This window comes from Dreissena polymorpha, chromosome 2 (assembly GCF_020536995.1).
Source record: "Dreissena polymorpha isolate Duluth1 chromosome 2, UMN_Dpol_1.0, whole genome shotgun sequence".
Lineage (NCBI taxonomy): Eukaryota > Metazoa > Mollusca > Bivalvia > Myida > Dreissenidae > Dreissena > Dreissena polymorpha.
The window spans coordinates 82,124,666-82,129,879 of NC_068356.1; the positions used below are offsets into that span (position 1 = coordinate 82,124,666).

The 5,214-nt window shown below is 39.5% G+C and overlaps 1 pseudogene; it reads left to right on the plus strand.

Moving 5' to 3' along the window:
• Positions 1 to 454: 454 nt before the first annotated feature.
• Positions 455 to 4,855, plus strand: LOC127869868 (glycoprotein-N-acetylgalactosamine 3-beta-galactosyltransferase 1-like; annotated as a pseudogene).
• The last annotated feature ends 359 nt before the right edge of the window (positions 4,856 to 5,214 follow it).

Here is a 5,214-nt window from a genome sequence, read left to right on the forward strand (position 1 = left end):
TCAGATGTTTTATTATGAACGGAAATGACGTCGTGCATTTCCGGCGTCAACGTTGTTTACGCGCCCTTTTATTAACGTTTATTCTTGCACGTTGATGCCATATGGTCGGTATGCCCTTAGTTTTGACTTCCACAATTGCTCCATGGTTTTGCGGTTCTCGTCCGATCCGCTGAGTTTTTCGAGTCCCATTATTTGGAAATCATCCATGGAATGTCCGTCGGTGTAGAAATGTTCAGCTACCGGGTCACTGTGCTGTGTGCGAATACGCGACAGATTCAATAGATGTCGCTGGTACAGAGTTCCGCCGGTCTCTCCCACATACACGAACCTGCGATAGCGACGACAGTTGACCGCGTACACAACATTGGATGATTTGCAATCAACATTGTTTCTGACGCTGTACTTCCTGCCGCTGGGATCTGTGAAATATTCCGCCTTCATCATATACGGGCAAATGGCGCATCTCTGTGTCCCGAGAGATGAGGCCCGTGCTGCTGCTATAGACGCTTTAAACAGGCGAACGGACCCGGAAATTCCTACAGAGGACGTCATCGTGATGATGGACACTGTGTTGGAAAACAACACCTTCTCATTCAACGACGAACACTTTATACAGACAGAAGGGACGGCTATTGGCTCACGCCTCGGGCTGATTTATGCATCAACCTACATGGGTGCTTGGGAAGAGGAACTGTTCCGGCGGTCAGAAAAGCAACCACTCGCATACTTCCGGTTTGTGGATGATGTGTGGGGCTTATGGACGCATGGTATCGAGGCACTTAAAACTTACCACACACAAGGAAATGAAATCAACCCTCGCATTAAACTCGAGCTCCGCTTTTCTTCAGAAAAACTAGAGTTCCTGGACACGGTGACATCAATACGGAACGGGCGCCTTTAAACCGACCTTTATACTAAGCCTACCGATAAACACCTGTACCTACACAGGGATTCTTCGCACCCGGAGTCTACAAAAAAAGCAATACCATATGGTCTGGATGTGCGTGCGAAAAGAATCTGTTCAGAGGAGGTTGCCTACCGGAAGCACAGACAGGCGGTGAAAACACAGCTCGTGAACCGTGGATATGACGGGGCGTTTGTAGAGACCGAATTGATAAAGGTCGACAATAAAAAGAGAGTGGACCTTTTGCGCGAAAAGGTAAACTCGGAGCATAATACAAGGATTCCGCTGGTGATAACGTTTTCGCGCGCACTACCCAACATCGGCCGTATCATCCGTAGACACCTACACACGCTGCACACGTCTGATAGAATGAAGGAAGTGTTCTCTGAGCCCCCATTAGTAGCCTTCAGACGGGATTGCAACCTGCAAGACATCCTAGTGCACAAAAAACACAATAGGATGTTCTTCCGAAAACCCAATATGAGCGGGCCCTGTGAGGCGCAGAGATGCGCCATTTGCCCGTATATGATGAAGGCGGAATATTTCACAGACCCCAACGACAGGAAGTACAGCGTCAGAAACAATGTTGATTGCAAATCATACAATGTTGTGTACGCGGTCAACTGTCGTCGCTGTCGCAGGTTCGTGTATGTGGGAGAGACCGGCGGAACTCTGTACCAGCGACATCTATTGAATCTGTCGCGTATTCGCACACAGCACAGTGACCCGGTAGCTGAACATTTCTACACCGACGGACATTCCATGGATGATTTCCAAATAATGGGACTCGAAAAACTCAGCGGGTCGGACGAGTACCGCAAAACCATGGAGCAATTGTGGAAGTCAAAACTAAGGACATACCGACCATATGGCATCAACGTGCAAGAACAGACGTAAATAAAAGGGCGCGTAAACAACGTTGACGCCGGAAATGCACGACGTCATTTCCGTTCATAATAAAACATCTGAAAATAAAAAATGGCCGCTGATGAAGACCGTGAGGTCGAAAGCTTCGGCAAAAAATAATACAGCGTTTTTGTTTAAATACAACAAGGCTAATATATATATATATATATATATATATATATATATATATATATATATATATATATATATATATATATATATATATATATATATATATATATATATTGCTCTAAGCAATATTACAACATGTATTATAATATTTCAAAGCAATAATCTTATTTAAATCGTTGATTATGGACATGATATGATTCGAAACTGTATTACTTATTATTTATAAAGTATTTGGTACATGAGTTTATATATACTATTCTTGCTATTGCTTTATTCATGATGTGCTAAACTAGGTATAATAATCCAATAATCTCCCTATTTAAAGCCTTGTAGTTCCGCCCGTCTGTTTCAACACAGCTTTGGTGCACAACGCAAAAATGCGTTCGCTTTTTCTATCTGATGACATTAAAATGTGGTGTGAAGCAATTGTAGTTCGACACCAAAAGCGTTGTTTTTGTATAAATGATGTGCGATCGGAACACATTTTGACAATATTCTGTACAGCCTGATTTCGACATGTCTCATTCTATAAATATATTTACACAATCATCATGTCCACCAGGTCCACAACAACCACCCAAACTGGCACCTCCACAAGTATCATCAAGAATATAAACACAAAATTCATCATCATTACCACCACAACTGTCATCACAAATACCATAACCAACACTCTCGCCATAATCGTTATCTTTAAATCGTATCATCCTAGTAGAATCACCAATCTACTTATCATCATCATTAGAAAAATGTTCTATATCCTCATTCATATTAGCAGAACAAACCCCAAATGATCATAATAAGACATCGTGGAAGTTGTTATTACGGCTTGATGATGATGATGATGGAGAAGATGATTGTGATGATGATGATGATGATGATGATGATGATGATGATGATGATGATGATGATGATGATCATTATCATCATCAGTGGTACAGCAAATGATATATTATGTGAATTTTTGTCTTCTCACATACAAAAAGGACGAAGAAGCGCGACAACTGGAGAGGGAGGTTCGCTTGCTGTGTTGGAATATGACCAGCGCACAGAATCTGAACTCCAGGGTATCTGCCGCGCGCCGCACGTGGGCGAGGCGTTGTAACACGGTTTTATTCATAGCTCGGTTACCAACAAGACGTTTCCTACTATCGACATCGACGTGCCGGAAGGGCGCGATCATCTCACCGGGAAAACTATGAAAGCTTTTAAATACATATACGAGCACCATATGGACGACGCAGATTTGTTTATGAAAGCTGACGAAGATACTTCCGTTAATCTTGAAAATCTACGATATTTCTTGTCAGGCCAAAATAAAAACCAGCCCGTTTACTTTTGCCAACATTTTAAAGCGCTTGTGCAGCAGGGGGTTTTCAGCAGCGGGGCATGTTACCAGCTGAGCAAAGAATCACCGCGCAGGTTTGGCACACAAAGAAGTAAAGCATCCGTATGCAGGCAAGATGGCGGTGCGGAGGATGTTGAAATGGAAGAGTGTATGGAAAATCTGGGCGCAAAAGTGGGAAATTCTACCGATAAACTAGGGCGAAGTAGATTCCACTTCTTTGATCCCGAAACACACCTCAAGGGCAATTACGGGGACTGGTACTACAAGTACGATACAAACGGGACAAAAAAGGAACCGTGCCATTGCAATAGTTCATTACAGATCTTTCTACTTATCTAAGTTAGCACATAATAGTGTTGCTTTATGTTTACTAGAAGTATGTCCCTGAAGTTAAAGATTTCTCGATAATTTATACAATGGCATAGTAAGTATTAAAGTTGTACGGGTATGTGTTTTTTTAAATATTAAACATTAGGCATAAATACAATGCGATGTTCATTGGGACGAAATGCAACAGTGAACGAGATTTGTTGATTGTTTCAATAATAATTCTCTCAAAAATAATTACTTTATTATTGCAATTACTGTGTAAGGCTAATGTCGTTCACGTTCGGTGTGAAGAACAAGCGTGTACTATTGAGAAGGTTAACAATCAGAACAGGAATATACATCCGTTAAATATGTCACCGATAGTGTGACCCTGTTTATTCTATTTTGTTTTTAACCGAAAACATTCTCTTCTTCAATGATTATTTTATAATATATAATGATTATAGACATATTTTAAGGACTTAAAATGCATAACACTGGTTTAAACCTTTTTTAAAATGTTTATGTTATCGCCAACAGATTTTATAAAATTATTTTATAATAGTAATAGCTTCCATGCCCAGATATTTATGATTTGGTACGTAACATCGTGTGGTGGTCTTCTACAAAGCTTTTGTGTGCTCTCTTGGGGTCAAAACTTTGGGGAAATGCCTAACGGTCAATTGACTGATGTAGAATTGAGGCTTAATAGCAAAATAAGTCAAAAAATGACAAATGTGTTTGCAATATGGTACAGCGAACGATATTATTAATTCAACATTTTCTATACAGAATATACTTTTCCGAGACACCCTTTCGTGAAAATCATTTAAGAGACCAGAGACAAACACCAAATCAGTCTACGTAACCTCGGCAAAACTCGCTTATTAAACATATCACACCAGGAACTACAAACATATGGTCCTTGAATTAATCATTATTATTGTATTATCGTCAAAGAAATATATGCAACTAGATTACTTTTTCCTTTGTAGCAGTGAAATGAAGATCATATTCACCTGTCAGAAATGTTAAAATATTTGCATCAGTGTTTTGCAGATTGCATATAATCATGTTGTTATTTATTTCAATTTTGTTTAGTTTTTCAGGGTCGCGATAGCATCAGCGACTATCCTATTTCTTTCCATTACGTGTTGCCGGAAAACATGTACGCCCTGGAGTTCTACATTTACCATTTGAAACCGTACGGTGTACAGTCGGGCAAACAGGAGGTAAACCAAGAATGGCACAGCTGATAGTAAATATAAACTTACTTTAAACTATATCAACTGTTTCATTTTTTGTAAGTTATACGTTGTTACAAATAATAGTGTGCACATATCTCTTCATAATACAGTTTCCATATTCTATGTTAAGGTGGAAAGTAAGCGATGTGCAAGGCATATAGTAAATGTGCAATTGGATACACATATAATATGCTTGTATTGCATATCAATACGAGAGATCGCAAAATATACATAAATATTAATAATATCATCATGGTGTGTGAATAATCAGATCTCAATCGCACACCTGTTAAAAATAAGAGAATATTTTCCATACTTGTAAAACATAAAAACTGCGACAAATATAACAATAATCTGGTAATACCTCA